This window comes from Dromiciops gliroides, chromosome 5 (assembly GCF_019393635.1).
Source record: "Dromiciops gliroides isolate mDroGli1 chromosome 5, mDroGli1.pri, whole genome shotgun sequence".
Lineage (NCBI taxonomy): Eukaryota > Metazoa > Chordata > Mammalia > Microbiotheria > Microbiotheriidae > Dromiciops > Dromiciops gliroides.
This window is the reverse complement of record NC_057865.1, coordinates 142952017-142975570: the sequence shown is the minus strand read 5'-3', so window position 1 is coordinate 142975570 and position 23554 is coordinate 142952017. Positions and strand designations below refer to the sequence as shown.

Genomic DNA, 23554 nt, shown 5'->3' with positions numbered 1-23554 from the left:
GGGGGCCTCCTGGGTCCAGGGCTGGTGCTTTGTCCACTGTGCCACCTAGCTAATCCATGATGACATCATTAAAATAGGGTTGAGGTGTAGGAGGAATAAACTGGGGGAGGGAGAAGGGGAAAGATGGTCTGGGGAGAGGTATTTCACATGAAGGAAACAAGAAGAAAGCTTATGGAGGAGAGTAGAAGAGGGGGAAGGAGTTGGGGAGTGAGTGAACCTTAATATCATCAGAATTGGCTCAAAGAAGGACTAACATACATACTCAAATAGGTATAGTAATATACTTTTGCCCGGGGAGGGGGGGGGGGAGGGAGGGAGAAAAGGGGGGGGGGAAGGGAAGGAGGAAAGGATAGATTGGGGGAGAGAGCAGTAAAAAGCAAAACACTTTCAAGGAAGATGAAGATGTTCTGCATTACTGCACCAGTATGACATATGGAATTGCTTGATCTCATAGAGAGGGTTGAGGAGGGAGGGAGGAAGAAAAATTTAGAACACAGAATTAGCTCAGGGACCCTGATCTCATTGGAGTGGGCTCATGGACGGAATAGCTTTCATACCCAGTTGGGAGGAGCAATCTATTTAACCCTGTAAGAAAATAGGAGGGGAAGTGGACAAGGAAGGAAGGGTGAAAAAAGGGAGTGCAGAGCGAGGGAGAGGATAGTCAGAAGTAAGGCACCTCTGAGGAGGAATAGGTAAAAAGAAGATAGAGTAAATGTCATGGGAAGGGAGTGGGATGGAGGGAAATAGTTATGATTACTGATTATAATGGCAAAATGTATGGTACCTACTTTGCTAGGCTTTTGTGAAGAAGATTCTCTGTCAAGCTTAAGGTACTATGTAGAGGTTGTGATGAATAGGATGCTATTGGAAAAACCTGGAGAGACCTACATGAGCTGAAGCAGAGTGAAATGTACTGTATACAAAATAACAGCAATAGTGGGGGATGATCTGCTGGGAAGCATGTGGTTGTTTTCAGCAAGGCAATGATCCAATGTAACCCTGAGGGACTTATGAAGATTGCAGCCCATCTGCAGAGAAAGAACTGATAGTATCTGAAAACAGATGGAAACACATTTAAAAAAAAATTTTTTTATTTCCTCTTTGGCAATTCCTTAATCTGAAGTTTTGGTTTTTTGACTGTTTTCTCTCACAACTAGCTAATATGGGAATTTTTCCATGACTACTCATGTATAACTTATTTTGAATTGATTGAATTCTTGTGGGTGGGGGATGGGAATGGAGGGGGGAAGAGAAGTTGGAACACAAAGTTTTTTAAAAATTGATGTTAAAATTTTGTTTTTACATATATTTTGGAAAATAAAATTCTATTCAGAATAAAAAAAACATGCAGACAACCATGTAAAATAAGACGCACAAGGGATAAATTGAAGATAGTTAATAGAGGGAAAACACTTGCTTTAAATGGGATAAGGAAAGGCATCTTGTAGACACTGGAATTTTAGGTGGGTCTTAAAGGAAGCTAGGGAAGACAGGAGGCAAAGAAGAGGGAGAAAATCCCAGGTATGGGTGACAGCCATCGAAAATTCCTGGAGTAGGAAGATGGAATATCTTGGTCAAGGAACCACAAGGAGGCCAGTATCACTGGATTTTAGAGTAAAGGTATAAGAAGAATGGAAAAGAAGTGGGGGGGGCAAGGTTATAATAGTCATTCTATAATGAAGATAGGTTCTTTTTCCCCATGAAATTATCCCAATAAGTATAGCTAGCTTCATATAATCACATCAATATAAGAAAATATTTATTGAAAAAAGATAATTTCTCGAAAAGCAATTCTGTTAGCTTCATCCCTTGATAATCCCTTATAGGATTTTCCTTTAAATTCATTTTCCAATCATAAACACAGCCATAATATTTAAAAAGAGAGGCAGTATAGTGTAATGGTTAGAAAATTGGCTTTGGACTCAGATCTTGGTTTAATTCTTGCCTCAGACACATAATTGGTGTGTGACCTAGGACAAATCATTTAATCTCTCAGTGCCTCAAGCAATTTCCTGCGACTGTAAATTCCAGACAAGTTAGTGCTGATTTGCATCAGTGGAGAGAATTTGCACACAATAATGAAATATAGGTCAGGATTTCCCTAAAAAGAAATTATCAAATGCTCCACATGTGAAGAATTGACTTCCATTTGACCCCTGATTCAAACTCCTTTTGGGAGAATCCCAATTGCATTGAGAGTTAATTTGGATCAAGACTTCAGGGTGCAGGTTAGAAACTTCTCTTCTGCTTTTCCCTTTCTTTTCCCCTTTCCTTTCTATTTACTGTTACCATTGTTGGTTATTTTATTTTCATTTTCTTAATTATTTGAGTTTGGGAAGAGTCCTTGTGCAAGTCACAAGACAGATGGTAACCTATGGAAACAACAAAATATTGTTTGCTTGTTGAATCTGTATATGCACATTCCTAAATGTTAATGCAATTTCTAGCCCAGTCCAGCCGTAGGAAATCTGGGCCCTCCCCCAAAAACCCACCACTTAATTTGGGGAACATTCAGTAACAGCAATATTGTTCAATGAAAACTATGAATGGCAGCTACTCTCAGCAAGACAGTAATCCAAGACAATCCCAAAGGACTAATGAGGAACCATACTATCTGCCTCCAGAGAAAGAACTGATTATTGACTGAATACAGACTGAAACATATTTTTCACTTTCTTTCTTTCATTCTTTTTCTTTTACTCAAGTCTTCTTGTACAAAATGACTAATATAGAAATATTTTACATGTTTTAAATGATTACACATCTCTAACCTATATCTGATTTGTAACTGTCTCAGGTGGGGGGAAGGGAGGGAAGGAAAGATAGAATTTGGAACTCAAAACTTTAAAAAAATGTAAAACAATTGTTTTAACATGAAATTGGGGGAAAATTATATATATATGAATATATGTATATATGTGTATGTGCATATATATATATGTGTGTGTGTGTGTGTGTGTGTGTGTGTGTGTGTGTGTATAATGCCCAAGAATTCCCGAATTCAAGAATTTGAGGAAAAAGGAGATCCATTTATTTCTTGCTAATGTTCCATGATATTGCTACTAGTTGCTTGGATAGTGCAGGGGAATGGTAAATGGGGAGTATTTTTTAAGTAGCCCCAAAGTTTGTCTAACTTTGAAAAAGAGTCTAATGAATCTGATGGGATAGTCAAATACTTTATGTGACATCTCATGCATGTTCTGTGGTAGGTGAAATAAAGCCTGTTCTATACTCCAAACCCATTTTGTAGCCTGAGTACTAAAATAGGAATCAGAGAAGATCCAAGGGTGATTAGGGAGTGGAATGAACATGAAAAGGTAAATTCAAGAAGGATATGAAGAAAAGAGCTGGCAATACAAGATAATCTAAGTAAGAAAAGGCAAATAGAGCAATTAGAGTGTTTAAAGGAAATTGATGGAATGCATTGATGGTAGGGCAAATTGGTGAAACAGAAAGTTGCTGCAAGACAAGTGATTTAAAATAAGAAAAGAAAGTTGAGTAGGATAATTAAATTATTAAAAGGACAATAGGGGCAGCTAGGTGGCACAGTGGATAAAGCACTGGCCCTGGATTCAAGAGGACTTGAGTTCAAATCCAGCCTCAGACACTTGACACTTACTAGCTGTGTGACCCTGGGCAAGTCACTTAACCCCCATTGTCCTGCAACAACAACAAAAAAAAAGGACAATAATAATTTTAAGTTGGTGATTAGGGTTGAAATCTAAATACTTTCACATAGTGTAAAAAGACAAGGCTGAAAATTTTCACCATAATGGAGAGGAAAGATTGTGCAGTGACTTGCATCCATTGATGGGCGATGTTTTCACTTCTGGCATAGCTCAATAATTTTACTTATGCTCTTAGTGTAGGCTCATCTTCTTGGAGAAGAAGGTGAAAGGTCTTGAAGAGAGTCTCTCCACAGTCTAGGATTTTGGGGAGAATTATGTGTTCCTAATGAAAATATAAATAAGGATTCCCTGAGCAAAAGGGATCTGAGGTAGAGAGAGAGAGAGACATTACCGTTGTCAGAATATTGGAGAGTAAAAAGGTGTTACATAAAGGAGAAAGGGAAGCAAAACCCAACTATACAATCAGAATTTTAAAAGAAACTCGAAGCTGGTCCTCAAGAGAAAGAAGAGGCCTCTTTTCCGCCAAAGAATGACGTGGTAGAGTCGCACAGCCACAAAAGCTGCCAGGTAAAAGATCATACAGTGAAGGCCACAGTTAGTTGGTGATTTCTAGCTCAGAAGGACAGAAAAAGATTTTTTGACCTGGAAAAAACAGAGATGTCTGCTATCTTCCCAGGGCATATAATTGAAACATAGCAAAGAAATCTTCCAACATTTATCAGAATGGGTGACATCTATCCATTTCTGATATTCTGATATTCTGATGTGAGCCAAAATGACAATGCCAGGAGGAATCTAAAAAGTATTGCCAAGATAATGGAATCTTGGTCAAGCAATTAAAGCTTATACGGGACCTAGGTTGTGTTTTTCCTCATTGTTATACCTCATAGGCATCACTGAGATGTTGTGAGATTGGTATACCTAATTCCAAAGGAATAGGAAAGACATCAGAAATTGGGCAACACTTATTAAGAAAACATATTCGTGTGAGGAAATCCAGGGATCCAAAGGGGGAAGCAAGACAGAGTATTTGAATGAAAGTCAAAGGAAGGAGAAAAGAAATTATTTTTAACAGAACACCTGGAGAGTGAAGAAATAGATGAAACATCTGGGAAACAGACTATAAGCCTGGCACAGAGGCATGATTCAGCAGTGATGGGAGGTATTTCAATTATCCAGACACCTGCTGGAACTCTGCCAAAGCAGAGCAGCTAATAACTTCTTGATTTACCATAGTGATAATCATTTTCCAAAAGATAGAGGAACCAAGGGGAAATTGTATAGAGCATCTGGTTCTTACTAACAGGGAGGAACTTATTTCTGGGGTGGAAATGATGAGAATCCTGGTGGGTGGGGGAGTAGTTACTCCTTCTTAGAGAAGGAAAGGAAATTGGGGTCTAGTCTGATATATACTCTAGATTTTGAGAAAGTAGATTTCAAAGGGCTTAGAAGAAAGACCGGTAGGATTCTAGGGACTAAAATGCTATAAGAAAAGTCATCCAAGATTGGATGATGGATGCTCAAGGTTGAAATTCTGAAGGCACAAAAGGAAACAATTCCAATGAAGATCAAACTTAAGATTTTCCCAAAGAGATCTCAGTATGGAAACACAAGGATTTCACCAATCAACTTCTATTTTAAAAAGAATTGTAAAGGAGAATAGAATTAAGACAAAGTAATAGAGAATGAACATAAAATCATAACAGGGTTCTATAAAATAGTCACAAAAATTATAAAGGTCAGAAGGAACCGAAACTGGCAAGAGAAGCCAAGGACAGCAGAAAGGTTTTTAAAAGTCATTTGAGAGAAAAAGTAGGACCAAAGAAGGGATAAGATTTTTGCTTGGAGTGGATGGGACAATGACAACAAAAGAGATAAGACAGAGATGTTCACTTGTTGTTTTGCTTATATTTTCTCTGCCAAAAAGAATGACCTTTGCACTGGAAATGACTAACAGAGATAGTGAGAGAGCACCCAGACAACCTTGATGAATTCAAATCACTTGGACCAGATAAGCTATAAACTCAGGCACTGAAGAAATGGTAAATGTGATTGTTGAATCATTTCCAGTGACATATGAAAGATTGCTGAAAACAATTTCCACAAGACTGGAGAACAATTCCCCACTTTTTTTTTTAAAAAAAGGAAAAGAACAAAGTCTAAAAACTATAGGCCAGTGAGTCTGATTTCAATTCTTGGAAAACTTCTAGAATGGGTCATTAAAGTATTGGTTGGCAAACATAGAATCAGAAGTGATGATTTACAGAGACCCATTATGGCTTTAGCTAGAACAGGTCAAGCCAAACTACTATCATTTTCTTTATTGTTAAGATTAGTAAACTAATGGATGAAAAGAATGCTATTGATATAATTTAGCTAGATTCTAGCAAAGATTTTGATAAAATACCTCCTGCTATCCTTACGGAGAAAATAAGGAGACACAGATTAAGTGAAAATTTCAATCCAATTGATTCAGAACTAGTTGTCTGGCCAGACTCAAAGAGTGGACGTTAATGGTTCAATGTCAACAAAGCATGAGGTTTGCAGGAGTGCTAGGAGTACCAAGGGATTTGAGCTTGGCCCTATGCTGTCTAACATTTTAATCTATGACTTGGATAAAGACATCGGTGGCATATTCATCCAACTTGTAGATGACACAAAAGCAATATGCTGATTGATGGACAGGATCCAAAATAAATCTCAACAAGTTAGGACATTGGGCTGAATCTAATAAGAGAATATTTCAATAGGGAAAAATATAAATAAAGTCTTATGCATAAGTTAAAACAGTCATCTTTGCAAGTATAAGAAGGAGGAAGCACGGTTATACAGCAATTGTTCTAAAGGAGATGTGGGTGCTTTAGTGGGCTGCAAGTTCAAAAAGAATCAGTAGTATGATGTGGCAGCCAAAAAAAATGGAATTTAGTCTTGGGCTGTATTAAGACAACCACGGCCACCAGGGATAAATAAGTAATAGTCCTACTGTATTCTGCCCTCATCCATTCTGGGCATTGCAGTTTAAGGACATTCATAAGCTGCAGAGTGTGCAGGAGGGCAAACAGGATAGTGAAGGGCTTTGAGTACATAGATTAGGAAGATTGGTTAAAGGAATTGGAGAAGACAAGTCTAAAGGGAGAGGTCAGTTGTTATCATGCATTTGAAGGGCGGTCAACTGGGAGAGGAATCAGACTTGCTATGTCTGGCCAGGAGAATAGGTAGTAAATTTCAAAGAGGCAATTCTAAGTTTGATGTCAGGGGGAAGAAAAGATTACTGAGAATTAAATCTGTCCAAAAGTAGAACAAGCTTCCTCAAGAGACGGTGGGTTCCCCTCTTGGGAATTCATCAAGAAAAGACCATATGATTGCTTCTCAGGTTGTTATTGTTTATGTTCTTCATTCTTAAAGAGGACCATGACATTGGGGTGAAGTCGTGACTTGCAGTGAATTGGATTTAAGTAAGGAAGGGCTGTGCAAGGTCCCCAACTTCATTCTCTCCTCCAGAGCCATCTGCATCCAGTGGCAAGATACATATTAGGACGAATGGAGATGGCCCCAGATGTTTAAGACAATTGGAGTTAAGTGACTTGCCCAGGGTCACACAGCTAGTAAGTGTCTGAGGTGAGATTTGAACTTAGGTCCTCCCAAATTCAGGGCCAGTGCTCTATCCACTGCATCATCTAGCTGCTCTGCTTTTCAGGTACATTACAGTAATAGCTTACATTTACATAATGCTTCTAATATGCCAGACACCATGCTAATTGTTATCTCATTTGATCTTCCCAACAGCCCTGTCGGGTAGGTATTATTGTTATTCCCATTTTACAGATGAGGAAACTGAGGCAAGAGGAGGCTAAGTGACTTGCTCAAGATCACACAGCTAGTCATTCTCTGAGGCCAGATTTGAGCTCAGTTCTTCCTGACTCCACAGCCAGCTCTCTCCCCACACACCACCTATGGTGGGGATTCTTTTTGTGCACAGGTTGAATTAGATGGCTGCCGAGGTTTCTATACAAATCTCAGTGATTCCATGACCCTGTTACTCACACTTAGGAAGAACTGGATATAAGCTAGACCTTAGTTTTATTTTCTATGCCCCTGGATTAACTCCCTTTCTGGGTAAAGAGAGGTAATCAGCCCACCAAGGGCAAACTGAGTCTGTGTGAGCACAGAACAGGATCAGGGGTAGAGAAGAGGTCAGGCTGTGAGTGACAATTTGACAACCCATCTTAGGGAACTGCATGCTAAAGTTCATCGCCTCTCCATGCTTCTGTACCTAAACTAAAAACATGATACCCAAGAAACTGCGGCGCTCTGACTTTTATAGCCAGGCAGAACATAGACAACCAGAATATACCTAAGTACTGTAACATATCGGTCGAAGATGGAGAAATAGCAGCAGCCAATGGACCGTGCTGGCATGTTGGAGCAAACAGACGTGGGGTACCTAATATGGAGCAGAAGCCTTGGGTTTCCTAGGAGGCAGGGACAAAGCCAGGAACAGTGGCAACAGCTGCTAATCAAAGGATAGATTAGAGAAAGGAATCAGTGTGGCAAGATGGCAGGTCATTTCAACTCTGTGGTCGGAACACTCTTGGCAGCTGCAGTATTAAATATGAAGGGTGGCAACACTCTAACCAAAGACCATCTTGATTACCACAGTGTCTTTTCCTAGGCAGGCTTATTTCTTTATTAGGATTTTAATTTTTAATATAATTTAAAATTTTCCTTTTAAAAAGTAAATTAGATAGTGGTTCTAGCTCCTGGATTACCACTATAACACATTATCTGTCCCCATATAATAGATGACTTGCAAGAAAAACCTCTTTTAGACTTCTGGGAAAAGCTTCCCCCCCAACTTGTGGTTTCAGCAATTTGCTTCTGGCATGGAACTCGGGCACAGGTTTGCCAGGTTTTTAATCTCAAATTATTTTACACTGGGGCCCCAAAGCTCATCTTTTAGGTATAGTCAGACAAAATTCTTATACTACTATTAGCTGTAATATGAAACATCCTTGAAATTTCTTCTTAAGCCAAAACAAAGACAATGGCATTTAACAGCATATTCCGGTACTAGACTTGTTAGCACAGCTATATTTCTTGTATATGCCTGTCACTGGGTTATTTGCCATCAATTTTTTCACAGAGAACCAAATAGGCTAAGGTGATTTTTAAAAATTAGTAGTCAGAACTATAAAAAATATAAGATCCCATTTATAGCAATTATTTACTGATTTTTAAAAAAAATATTCAAATTCAAATGATGAACAAATATTTATTAAGCCAGGCACTATGATAGGTACTGGGTATACAAATAAAATGAATACAACATTCCCTAAGAGGACCTGTCTAACATAGCCTGGAGCTATAGTAGGAAAGGAGATTTTATTAAAGTTAATTTTTGTGCAACAAACTTCCTTGGTTAGTTGTTCAATTTACATTTTCCTGAAATAGGTTTTCTGAAATGCAGGCCTGATGATCCCTTTCAAATGAGGTATCTCCTACATATATGTTAAAATTTTGATGATATTTTTTGAAAATTGCATTTATGAAATAACTTTGCCCAAGCATCCATTGCACATTGATATTAAACAAGGTGTAACACAAGGTATTCCCCAGCATCATGGAAAATGTTCTATCTGGAGTCCAAACAAAAGAATAATTTATCAGTGATAAGAATCTTCAAAACGTCTAATCCGTTACACCTACCATTGTACTAATTGCAATGAGCCTGAAACATTGAAAAATCTCAGTGAAACCCATGGCAATGTGGAAATGATTGGTCTAAATATACACAAAAGATTAACAAAATGGATGATATCAATTGGCAGCTCCAGTTGTTATTCCCTTAATTATATGAATTTTGGACAAGTCCATAGATGGACAAGAAACTGGACTTACAAATAAGTAGTATAAAATGAAAAGATTAAAAACCTGGCAAAGATAAGTAGTATAAAATAAAGGCACAGCTTCCTTTAGAAGTTGTTCAGTGTTTTTAAATTATCCCAGATTTCTCACTGGAGCAAAAGTCCACACATATTCTTTTTTTTAAACATCAGTACTATCCTACTAATGTCATGTTGGTACGAAGCAAGGAACAGAGCAATATCAGGAAAAGTCTAAATTATTAGTATAAAAACACATGGTGGGCATAAATAGATGCCGCAGCATTTGTTAACTATGATTTGTGAAATAGCAGGAGAAAGCAAGAAATCCCTGTACCAACCATTATAGAACATGCATAGGACGAGAAGGTATGTAAAGGTTGCAATCTGTATCATTAGAAGCAATGCCCATATCAAAGAAACCACAGATCCATTGAAGTTATTTCAATAACTTCAACCTGGTTCTTATTGTTCCACAGTAATTTATTTACTCATATATTTCAAACTTCCTCCTGTTGCAATCCCCAATTACAGCTGCTTCCCTGTTATTCTTGGCAAATTACTTTGTCTTACAATCTTTATTCTCTACTCATGTAATCCTCCTAGTGTCTTCATTTATTCTTGTCTCCCCTCCAGCCTATTAAAGGAAGAGGTGGCCCTTCTCCTTAAAACTAACTTATTCCCCTCTCTTCTTGATTCCATCTCCTCCCATTTCCTCTATGATCTTGCTCCATCAACTAACTCTCGTGTATTTTTTTAAGTGAGGCAATTGGGGTTAAGTGACTTGTCCAAGGTCACACAGCTAGTAAGTGTTAAGTCTCTGAGGCTGGATTTGAACTCAGGTCCTCCTGACTCCAGGGCCGGTGCTCTATCCACTGCACCACCTAGCTGCTCCTCTTGTGTATTTTTAAACCCTTCGTATCTATTGGCTTCTTTCCTTCAGACGACAAACACCCTCAGATTTCTTTTATGCTTAAGACATAATCCAAAACCTTTCTCTTGACCTTGTCATCTCTTCAAGCTATTGGCCTATATTTCTCCTCCCTTTCACTGCCAAACTCCTAAAAATAGTCATTTACACTGCTGCCTCCACTTCCTCACTGCCTACTCAGTTCTTAAAGCCTGTCAATCTGGCTTCTATCAATACCATTCTCCTAAATCAACACTATCTGAGACCACTGATGACTTCCCTATTACCAAGACTAATAATCTTTTTTGAATGGTTTCATCATCTTTGACATTTACATAGCATTTGTCACTGTGTACTCCATTGCTGCTGAATTTTTCAGTCTCATCTTTTGGTTTCCTTGCACTGAACTCTCATGGTTCTCTTCCAAAATCTCTGACCACTTTTTTGTCTCTCCTGCATCCTTCTGTCATACCATAAACAAAAATATCTTCTAAGGTTCAGCTCTCTTTATGTACTATTCCTTTATGATTGAATTTTTACTCTTTGCTTCAATTATTACCTATATACTACTAACTTCCAAATCTCTATCTCCATTCCTAGCCTCTTCCCAGAGTCCCAGTTCCATATTTCTAATGAATATCTCCATATGGAAATGCTGCTGGCACTTTATGTCTAAAACTAAACTGATTATTTTCTTCCCTAAACCTCTTCCTCCCCCTAACTTGTCTATTTCTGTTTCACCAGACTTATAGGCTTATAACCTTGGAATAAGATTTTATTCTTCTCTCTTCTTCATCCCCCACATCAAATTATTTACCATGTTCTGTCACTTCTATTTCTTCAACCTACACCCATTTCTACCACCTTTGTTCAGGTCCTCACATGCCTAAACGATCTTCCTAATTATTATGTCATTCCTTTACTCAACAACTTTCGATCATTCTCCATCGTCTACCAAATAGAGTGTAAACTCCTAATCTTGACACCCAAGGCCCTCCATGATCTGGTTTCATCATACTTGTTCAGCCTAATCTACTATTTCCCTTTATGTATTCTATTTTTCAGCCATGCTAAACTACTCTCTGCGCCTATTCTTATCTTGTCACAGAAAGGTAAAAAGAATATAAGGGTTAAAATGTACTTCAACATTCTAGGGAAAGAATATAATATGGAAATAGGTAAGTATAGGCTTGACATTTTGGGAAAGGAGAGAGAGCTCTATTGATTTAGGGAAATTAGGAAAGGCTTCCCACAGGATGTGGGATATGACTGAGCCTTGAAGAAAATCTACTATTCTGGGAAGTGATTTTTCCTAGAGGTTGTAGCACCCACATTGATGAAATCGTGGATCTCTCAAGTAATCAAAATAACACCTTTTCACAAGTTGGGAGATTTGAGATGATGAAAACAGGTGAGAGAAAAAAAGGTACTACTTCTTAATTTCCATTTTGCTTCTATTTTGTTTACCAAAGTAAATGCTTTGGGGAGGAGAAAACAAAAGCAGTTAATTGTAAATTTAAATGCAAAATAAGTAAAGCTATGGTAAGAGACCACTTAGCTGCTCTCAATGAATTCAAGTCACTGGGCCAGGATTCATAGTTGGAAGGGACTTTTAAAATTATAAAGTCCAACTCTTTTCCTTTTGTACCCGAGAAAACCAAAGCCCAGGAAAGTTAGTAACCTGCCAAGATCACACAGAAGGAGTCGGGCTCAAACTCCGGTCCTCTGTGAATCCAGAGTTGCTTCCCTTATCCCAGAATGCTTAAAGAACTTGGTAATGTCATTGGTTTGAGCATCATACATGATTTTTGGGAAAGACTAGAGAAGTGGTGATATAGAACTGAGGGATGGCAAGTATTGTTCCTGTTTTTAAAAATGGGAAGGAAATGGATTGTTCAGATAATGTAGTGACAAGCATAAGGTCAGTCCTATCAAAAGTCCAGAAGAGATTAGTAAAAGAATGGTTTATAAGCACTTGGAATTAGAAACATTATAAAGGGAAGGACAAGAGAAAGAATAAGCATTTAAATAGTACCTACTATGTGCCAGGCACTGTGTTAAGCACTTTATGACTATTATCTCATTTGATCCTCACAACTATGGAACACAACACCCATGGCAGGTAGGTGTCATCAGTATCCACATTTTACAGTTAAGGAAACTGAGGCAGAGATTAAGTGACTTGTCCAGTGTCACACAATTTGTAAGTATCTGAGGCTGAATTTGAACTCAGGTTTTCCTGACTCTAGGCCAACCACTTTATCCATTGCCATCTAGCTGCCTATGAGACAGCATGGGCTCCTTTATAATAGATCATGCTAGACTAACCACATTCTCTTTGTTGACTACTGAAGTAACAATTCTAGAAATAATACGTCTGAATTTCAGCAAGATTTTTGCCACAGTCTGTCTAATATCCTTGTGAATAGATGAAGATATATTGGCTGAATGACAGAATATATGTAGTTTTGGGACTGGTTAAATGCCTGGACCAAAATAGTAATAGTTAATGAATAAATCCATGTCAACAAGAGGGGAGGACTAAAGTGGTGTGGCACGGGGCTCTGTTCTAAATTCTTCTGTTTAGATTTTTTATTCAATGGCATGGATCAATATGTAAATTTTGCTATTATCAAATTTTTAGTTGGTATGAACCTGATCTGTTCATAAGTGAACAGAATTTCAGGTTTATTGGATTACCAATTTAGGACTAAAAAGAATTCAAACATCAAGGAAGATGGGCAAAATCCAAATTTAATAGGTATAAACAAAAAGTTCTATACACGGATGGGGAAAGTGTAGCCAGAAAGTAATTTGTGTTTTAGGATTTTTGTAGATTGCAAAATCAGTTAAGAGTCAATAGTGCGGCTGGTGAAGTTGCGAACTAATCTAACCATTCTGGAGAACAATTTGGAACTATGCCCAAAGGGCTAAAAAAACCTATGTATACAGCAATACCACTACTAGGTCTGTATCCCAAAGAGATTTTAAAAAGGGAAAAGAACATATTTGTACAAAAAATATTTATAGCAGCTTTTTTTGGTAGAAATTGAAAGGATGCCCATCAATTGGGGAATGGCTAAACAAGCTGTGGTGTATGATTGTAATGGAACATTATTGTGCTATAAGAAGTGACAAGCAGGATGATTTCAGGAAAACCTGGAAAGATTTAAAAGTATGGATACAGAATGAAGTGAGCAGAATTAGAACACTGGACATAATAAGAGCAATACTTTGTGATGAACAACTGTGAATGACTTAGCTATTCTCAGCAGTTCAATGATCCAAGACAATTCCAAAAGACTCGTGATGAGAAATGCTATCTACCTCCAGAGAAAGAACTGATGGCATCTGAATATAGAACAAAGCATAATATTTTCCCCTCCCTCCCTTCCTTCCTTCCTTCCTTCCTCTTTCTTTTTCGGTTTTCTTCCACAAAATGACTAATATGGAAATGTTTTACATGATTGAACATGCATAACCTGTATCAGATTGCTTACCATCTCAAGGAGTAGGGAGGGGAAGGAGGGATAGAATTTGGAACTCGACGAAAAACAATGAATGTTAAAAATTATTTTTTGCATGTAATTGGGGGAAAATAAAATATAAAACAATTTAAGAGTCAACAGTGTGACATAGCAGGTACTAAACTAAAAAGAACTTAAGCAGCAATAAGAGAATTCTACTGTCTAGAAAAAGAGAGATAACATATCTGTTATATTTCATTTGTACTTATCAATACATTTTGGGTATTATGCACAGTTCTGGGTACCACATTTTAAGATGGGTATTAACAAACTACAGGAGAATCCATACATAGCCTTTATAACAACTTTGTGGTGGATTTACTATGGACATTAGTAACCCACTTTTTATAGATGAGGCAAATAAAGTTCTGAGAGAATAAATGATTTTGCCTAGAATCACATAGCTAGTAAGTATGGCAGAGGCATAATTTGAACTGTTTTACTTTACTCTGAGTATAATACTCTATTCCTTATTCCCGGACTTACTTACTTTCTTTCTTTCTTTCTTTCTTTCTTTCTTTTGTGGGGCAATGAGGGTTAAGTGACTTGCCCAGGGTCACACAGCTAGTTAAGTGTCTGAGGCCAGATTTGAACTCAGGTCCTCCTGAATCCAGGGCCGGTGTTTTATCTACTGTGCCACCTAGCTGCCCCCTATTCACTGACTTTCAACACTAAAATTCTAGTGATAATAATAACTGATGTTTCTATAGCACTATTAAGGTTCACAAAGCACTTTACATATATTATTCCATTCGATTCTCACAACAATACTGTGAGATAAATACTAGCAGTATTATTGTGTACATTTTATAGATGAAGCTATAATCCAGTATGCCAAATGGAAGGCATTTGCCAGTTTGTTTTAAATACCATTTCTAGTAAAGGAACAAAGGCCTATTTTTTTAATGTCAATATTTTTTCCAGTGATGTTGGGTGAGTGTGAGTCACATAATACACAGTCTCCAAAGAATAAAATCTACAAATTACCCAAAGAGTAATGGAGAGTCATATGGAAATATGAGTAGGCTTTATTTTATTACTAATAAATATCATGTGTACATCAAGGAGATGTATAACCAGAAAAGGACATAACAGTCATGTAGTGAGAATGAGAGGCAACCAACCTCTAACATATACAGTTCCCAGATATTTCTACAAGGCAAGTGATTTCAAGTAATATCCCACCACATGGCAGATGGAGTTCCTATGGTAGATTTATAGGAAGACATGCACAAGAATTGAATACAATGAGAAGGTATGGATTCATTACAATCTGAATTGTTGGAGTATTCACATTGTTAAGATCACAAATCCATGGAAATATAATTTCTAGTTTAAAAAACACTTTCAGATATCATAGGTCTTTTTTTCTTTTTTTATGAAAGCCATTTTGAGGTCATTCACAATGTCACCAGATTTTCTTTCATACCATGCAATTTTATCTCATATGAAATGGGGAAAAAGTAAGGTGAAGCTATGTAGTACTAATTATTTGCACTCACTTCTATTTTCTATGCTTGGAAGACCTAACCATTGCAGCCTTGACTATAAAGGATGCTACTATAAGAGCCAGTAGATTAGGATAGTCAAAAAACCTCAGAATGATGTCTCCCCATTAATTATCTTTAATTCTCATTAAAAATGTTCCTATTGAGAAATAGCATTTGGAATTCTAGTTTTGAAAAGATGAACTATATCCATTTCAATTTCCTATCTTATCTGATTAATAAGTTATGACTCTCAGGAGTTTAATACCTGGAAAAGATGGCACACAGGATCTAAGTGATGACTTGGGCACATTATGTTACTTCTGTGGCAAAGTTACTTGACCAGCTATTACTAACACCCCCCCTTAAGAAAATCACACCATTTTTATCCACTTGGGGTTAATTCCAGGTAGCTCCTTAGGTTTTAAAAATGAATGTTAAATCACCTTCTAATTAACGACTCATTTCTATAATACTCAAAGTTTCACAAAGCCCTTTCCCCAGAACAACCAGTGCTAAGGCAGTGAATCTAAAATAAAGATGTAGCAATTTTCTGTTTAATGCTGGACTAAGTTGATAGCTTTCTGAGGGGGAAAAATCCCATCAATTGTGCAATTTGGCTAACTACAAAGAGATTTCAAATTTGCTAGATAATTACCAACTCTATTTCATTTTTCCAAATGTAAATTTTATTACAGTGTGCCAGGTACTGTCAATACATAAACACTCAGAAAAAAAAAATGATAAAGGCATTCTTGATGTTCTTTGGCTTATTTTAGCACCCACTATTAATTAGTATTTGGTAAAAATTAACTGAAAGGTAGAGCAAAGTTTATTGTTTATTAAGTACCAAAACCTTAGAACTTTCTAAGTAAAATGCAGCCTTCAAGATTCCTATGTTGTCTCCTAGGAATTCATTAAGATTATTTAATATTTTTGACAGAAGTCTCTGTGGAGACAATCTGCTGAGCACTAATATTAAGCAAGTTGTCAAACAGAGAGACATGCATCTTGGACAGATGCCACAGAGAGACAGGAAGCTACAGCTAGACAACAAGAGGGCCCAAAATCAAATAGGAGGAAATAGTGATGGATTGCTTTTGGAAACTGCAGTATTTTGAGGTAGGTAGGTAGTGCAGTGGATAAAGCACCAGACCTGGATTCAGGAGGACCTGAGCTCCAAGCTGGTCTCGGACACTTGACACTTACTAGCTGTGTGACACTGGGTAAGTCACTTAACCCTCATTGCCCCACCAAAAAAAAAAAAGTAAAGGAAACTGCAGTATTTTTATGATGCCACACAAGCCCATGACCTTTTAGGTCCATTCTAGAACTAAATCTATAGTCCTAAAATCCTATGAATTTTTTTAACACCAATATTCTTCCATTTATGTTATAATTCAATGAATCATGGAACAGTTCAACCTCAGAAGAGTAGAAATTTCAAATGGCCTAAAAGGCAGTGAAAAGATGTGTGGGATATCTACACAAAAGACACCAGCAAGGCCATGTATAACTAGAAAAGGAGGTGGGCCAGTTATGTGGTAAGAATAAGATGCAACAGCTATACAGTTCATCTTCCAATAAATGAAATAACTGAAATATTTTAATTTTTTATTTAATTTAAAAAATTTCAATTTTAAGAGAAAAGCCTCCAGCATGTGGGGTGGATCCTCTATGGAGATTTTATGGAACTATATGGCCAAGAATTCCAAAAGAGAAGGCAGTTTGGTAGAGCAGAAAAATCCTGCTTCTGTGACTTAATACAAGTGTGAAATTTACTTAATTTCTCTGAGGCCTAGAGAAGGATGCTGAGGGTCCCTTCCAGCTTTTTATCTATCATCTAATAATCCTAAAGCAGTTACTGAAGGGAGCACACACAATGAAAAAAACAAACATCAAATTATTGAAGAACATATAACTAAATTACAATTAAACTATGCGTGGTTTTTCAGCGCGAAAGAGGTTGCCACAAAGGTAACAGAAATGTATAAGAATGGAATTTTACAATTAATCTGGTATAACAAAAATTAATTGGGGATGGTAGACCTGTGGTTTCATTGGTATAGAGAGCTACTGATAAGGAAAACCTCTCTACCAATGCAGATGGTCAGTTGCTCTATAATTTATAGTCTTAGAGATTTGTTTGAGGCAATGGGAGGTTAAATAATTTGCTGGGAGTCATAAAACTAGTGTGATGGGGACAATATCCTAACCCCTTTCGCATGCAAGTTAGTCTAGCTTCTTTATAAAAAGTATTGAAATTATCCTTGACATTTGATTGGCTCGAGGAAGTCACCTCTTGGTTGTCTAAGCACGGAATAGACATAAGAATCTCCTATTGCTGTCTGATACTTGGCTGATGGGTCAAAATGAGCAACTCAAGCAAGGGAATTTCACTCAACACTGATTGAGAACACTCAAGGTTTACTCAATGCCTATCCTTGTTGATATCTTTGTGCTAATGGTTAAATAAATTTCCTTGTTAACTGAATGCCTACATCTATATAATTTTTTTCCAGTATTAAACCTAAACTACCAGGGTACTAGCCTGAGGCAGGCCTAGCCCACAACAGCCAGCATGTATCAGAAGCAGGAGTTGATACCTGGTCTTCCTGATTTTGAGGCCACCTAACTATCCAGTACATCATAGATTCTACAGTACGCGACCTCCACCAATCTTAAAACACATATGAGCCCAAATGATCAATTAATTCATAGTGAGAAGAACTTGATAATAACTGATATAAAAAGCTATATATATTAATATACATGCATGTATATATTTTCATATATGTATTTATTTTATTCTGACCTTAGGAAAAATAAAACAAACATTTCCAATAAAACTATGGGATAGAAACACAGAGCATTGCTCTGAGATTGCCAATATACTATGTACAACTTGCTATTTTTTTCAAATATACCACCATGTTATCATAAAACTTTCTTTTTTTTCCTTCCCCTTGCCCCCAAACTTTGAGATGGTAATCATTAGACATAAATTTATATGTGTTTATGTGTATGCATATATATGTCAGTTCTTTTTTTGTATTTGAGTTGTTTCTTCCTTCATAGACTCTTTGCAGTAAATTTGGGTATTTCTAATAGTCAGAATAACTTGGTTGCTCAAAGTTCTTCTTACAACAATACTGATGTTACTGTATAGAATGTTCTCTTGTCTCTGCTCATTTCACTTTTCATTATTCTGTGGAGATCTCTCCATGCTTTTCTAAAATCATTGAGCTCATCATTTCTTAGAGCAGAGTAAAATTCCATCATAAACATGTACCACAATTTGTTCAGCCATTCCCCGACTGATGGGCATCCCTGTGATTTCCAATTCTTTTCCCCCACAATCATCTTGGGGACAATCCTGAGTCATATTGCTGGGTCAAAGGGTATAGGCAATTTAATAACTCTCTGGGCATAATTCCATATCTCTCCAAAATGGTTGGATTAGCTCACAGATCCACCAACAATGAATTAAGGTCCCAATTTTACAACATTCCTTCCAACATTTGTTACTTCCCCTTTCTATCCTTTTAACCCCTCTGATAGGTATAGAATGATATCTTGATGTTGTTTTGATTTGCATTTTTCTAATCATCTAATCAATGATGTAGAGCATCTTTTCATAGGGCTATAAATTGTTTTGATATCTTTGTTAGTAAATTTCCTGTTCATATCCTTTGACCATTTATCTATTGGAGAATGACTCACATTCTCATATATTTGACTTAATTCTTTATATATTTGAGATATAAGACCTTTATATGAGGAACTCTCTAAAACATTTCCCCCCAATTTTCTGCTTTCCTTATTTTGGCTACGTTTGTTTCATTTACACAAAAAACTTTTAAATTTCATGTAATAAAAATTATCCATTTTACATCTCACAATGCTCTTTATCTCTTGTTTGCTCATAAATTGTTTTCCTATCCATAAGTCTGATATGTAATATGTGCCATGTTCTTTAAATTTTCTTGTAATATCTCCTTTTGTATCTACTTCATGTATCCATTTTGAACTTTTCTTGGTGTATGGTGTAAGATATTGATAATTTCATTTGCTGTTGTAGATTGCATGTCTAGTCTGTTCCATTGATTGACCTTTCTGTTTCTTAGCCAGTACCAGATAGTTTTGATAATTACTGCCTTATAATATAGTTTAAGATCTGGTACTGCTAAACTTCCTTCCTTTATATCTATTTTTCCCATTAGTTCCTTTGATATTCTTGACTTTTTCATTCTTTCAAATGAATTGTTATTGTTTTTTCTAGCTCAGTAACATTTGTAGTCATTTAATTGGGATGGCATTGGATACAGATTAATTTTGGTAAAATTGTGACTTATATTTTCCATGCCTACCCATAAACAACTTATATTTCTCCATTTATTTAGATCTGATTTTATTTGTAAATCCTTCTGGTCCTCATACTTTTTTCTTAGGAAGTTCCTTTATGGCCTGTTCAATTTCTTTTTTTCTAAAATAGGTCTATTTAGATATTTTATTTTTTTCTTCTGCTACTCTAGGCAGTTTATATTTTTGTAAATTTTCATATATATGAAACCTTTGTAAAAGATAGCTGCTTCGGGGGCAGCTAGGAGATGAAGTGGATAAAGCACCAGGTCTAGATTCAGGAGGACCTGAGTTCAAATCTGGCCTCAGACACTTGACAGTTACTAGCTGTGTGACCCTGGGCAAGTCACTTAACTCTCATTGCCCCCCCCCCAAAAAAAGATGTTTCATATCTCTGTTCTGGTTTGTGAGTATCCGAATATTCTCTACATCCAAGAGTTAAGGCATTATCTGCTTCAGTGAAGTGTTAATGCCTGAGAGAGCTATATATAAAGAGGATTTTCTAATAACCAGTATACTTCATTACATTTCAGAAGGAATTCACTAGATAAGAATGTATTCTTACAGCTTTACTTGTATTAATGACATGGAAGATGGTACCTAAATTGAGGTTTGAAAAATTGCATTTCAACTGCAAGGCAAGATATTTCAGACAATAACCCTGTGTAGCTTTAAGAAGAATTTAGGAGCTAACTGCAAACACAATAAAATTTGATTGGAGTGCTTAAGGAAATAGTGCATAAGTGAAAAGAATTAAACTTGAAGGCTGAGAAATGAGGGTCTTCCTTTAAAAAGAATACATTTAGTGAATATGCATGCATTAATTACTGTTTCTCCAATCATGTTTGGGCTTTGAAAAGATAAAAGGGAAAAAATGGCGCATATTGGCATAGTGGTGTTATTTTAATTGCAGAATCCAATTACCCTTAATGCGCTTCAGGCAAACATTGGACCCAGTCTCTTCTGTATTATGAAGAGATGCTTTCAAGTTGACCCATTTGCTGATCTGATGGATTAGTCTCATGCAAGAAACTGAAAATCCCTAAGGGGAAGAATAGTTAGATTCCCACTTGTGTCCAAAGGTGGCCTGTGGCAACTGGGAATGTCCACTTTTGACAGATAGTATAAATCCTCAGGATAGGTCAAGATATAAGGGTTGGAATATGAAGGGGAATGAGGATGTTTTTAAAGCTTCTACTGAAAAAGAGCTGTGGAAGGGGTAGGTAAAGGAGAAAAAGCATTAACAACAAGAATCATGCCCGCCTCTAACTCCTCAATACTTTCCAAATTCAATATTCAATATTCTGCTCTTTCAATGAACATTTGTTAAGTGCTGGCAATTTGTTATTCACACTAATGGGAACCTAGCTGTTCTTTGTGCAATAAAACTCACTTTTATTGCTTTAAGGTTTGCAAAGCGTGTTCTCTGCCACAAATCTGTAAGCTAGGCAAAAAACTTACATTTATACACTTGAGGAAACTAAGGCTTAAGTAAGGTTAAATAAGTTGCCTAAGGTCTCTCGGCTGTTAAATGTAGGAGCCTCGATTTGAAGTCAGGTTCCCTGATGCAGAAATCTAGTTTTCTTTCAATTTAATTTGGTTCAACAAACATTTATTACACATAAAGCACCATATTAAGTCCTAAGGATACGAAGAAGACAAAACCAATAAAGTTGCTGTTCTCTAGAAGCTTACATTCTTTTGAAGAATACATGTCTTCCTATAAGGAAATACAAGGTAATCTGAAGAGGGGGAGATAACAACTTGGAGAAGAGGGAAGGTTTCATAGAAGAGATTAACAACTACTCCATGGTCTCCAAGGCACTGGGCTTGGTATCTTTGCTCCCTCTGGTCTCTCGCTCTCTTTACTATTCTTCCTTCTACCCAGAAAGTTCTTATATTTGACTTTGAAGCTACTGGCTTAAAGCTGTCTACTGCCAGCACATTCCTTCTAGAGGGCTAAGTCCAAAATGGTTTAATCATTTAGACAAATACCAAACACATGGTTTTCACTCCCCATTTCATGATGGTGCAGACAATCAGAAAAGGAGGGTGGGGGAAGGAATTGTCTTTGGATACATCACACAGTATCCTTGACTACCTTTGCCTCATTATAGACCTTTCCAAGTGAGGAAAAATTATAAATCGTGTGTCATTTTAAGGATGTAAAACTTCAGGCTAAATAAAATAGATATGTTGCAGCAGCCTAAACACAGAGAGGTTGTTTTGAATTTTGCCTTGGAAAATTCTGAAGCACTAGTACATGAAAATTATAAACACCATTATTATGGGAAATATTTAAGGGTATTTCTTAAGGAAGTGCTGACAAACCCAAGTGATACATTTAAAAAATGTAGACCCAATTCTTTTTTCTTACAGGCATCCTAAGGGTATCACTATCACTGGAATATTGATGCCTGTGACAGAGTCAATAAAGAAGGCCCATTAAAAAGCTCAGTACTTCATGTCAAATGAGCAGAGAGATGTCAAGGGAAAGTGCCAACAAGATGCTGTCTGTTTAATCAAAGAGGAGCATCAGTGAAAGTTTACACTATACACTGAACATACAGAGGATTGTATTACAACTTCTTTCCAACAATAAGAATGTTTGCAGCAGACAAGGGAGAATTCATTCCTGGTTAGAATTTCATTTTAAGGTAACATGAAAAATGGGCCAGTGACTAAAAAGAAAAAAACTATTCATTCAGAATTAATGAATGAATACAATGAAAATTGTATTCTGAAACTGATTTACAACTATAGTAAATATGAATATAGGTTTTCTATACTAAGCAACACAAAATATTTAAACAAAATCTGCCTGAACATCAAATCTAAGCCTCACTTTGTTATACTTAATATCACCGTAGTCCCAATAACCAGAAGGGCTCTTTAAGTCAACTAAATCAATGAACAGGGAACACTAAACTTCACACAGGCTTTTAGAGCTGAAAACACAATTCTCAGTCGGACCTCAAGTTTAAACAAATCATTAAAATAAATCATTAAGTGGCATCTTATAGAAAGGCAGACAGCACTAGCAATCAGCAAAGTGAACCATCAAAAACATCACCCTCTCAGCCATACTTAATAAACACAGATATTACCTTACAAATGCAGTTACACATTGCTCCTTGCCTTTTCTTTCCAGGAACAAGTGGAAAACTTAAATGGAACTCCCATCACAGTGCATTTCTGCAGATTAAAGCATCAGCAATTGAATCTTGCTGTGGCTGGTGTGTGCAGGAACATGTTAAAAGGACACTATTCTCAACAGCCAATCAAATTCCGTTCAGACCTCCCAAGCTTCCCAGTGTGATCAGCTAGTCTTTGTGGCAATACAATAGGGGTTAAACATTTCCCTGTATCCATTTAAGACTCAGGCAAAATCTGTTTAGTTGCTCAAAACGGTTTCGTGAAATTGCAAAATGTGTTAGGGCTTGGAACCAGTACTGCTTTAAGAAAGTAAGTGATATATGTTCTCTTCCTTTAAAAAAATTAATCTAGTTTGAGTTTTTCTCATTTTCCTTTACCTCTACCACTACCAGTGTGAGAACAAGTTAAATAAAGCATACATCTAACTCTACTTTCACTTCTTTCTTTTTTTCATTGGACAAAATAACTGTTTGAGATCCCTTTATTTCTTTCAGCACATCAATGTATTTCAGGTGAAGCCACACAATATGTTATCTACAGAGTCTATACTATTACAGTCACTCCTCAGTTTTCATTCATGAACACTGAGCAACCTCACCAA

At 36.7% G+C, this 23554-nt stretch overlaps 1 protein-coding gene across 1 annotated transcript in view; it reads right to left on the bottom strand.

Annotated features, from left to right (window-relative positions):
- The window catches only part of NRCAM (neuronal cell adhesion molecule), a 208304-nt gene extending 185279 nt beyond the window's left edge, over nt 1-23025 (bottom strand). Inside the window, 1 exon segment of the mRNA XM_043968191.1 lies at nt 22905-23025. The gene's annotated coding sequence lies outside the window, so the exon portion shown is untranslated.
- Between the last annotated feature and the right edge of the window lie 529 nt (nt 23026-23554).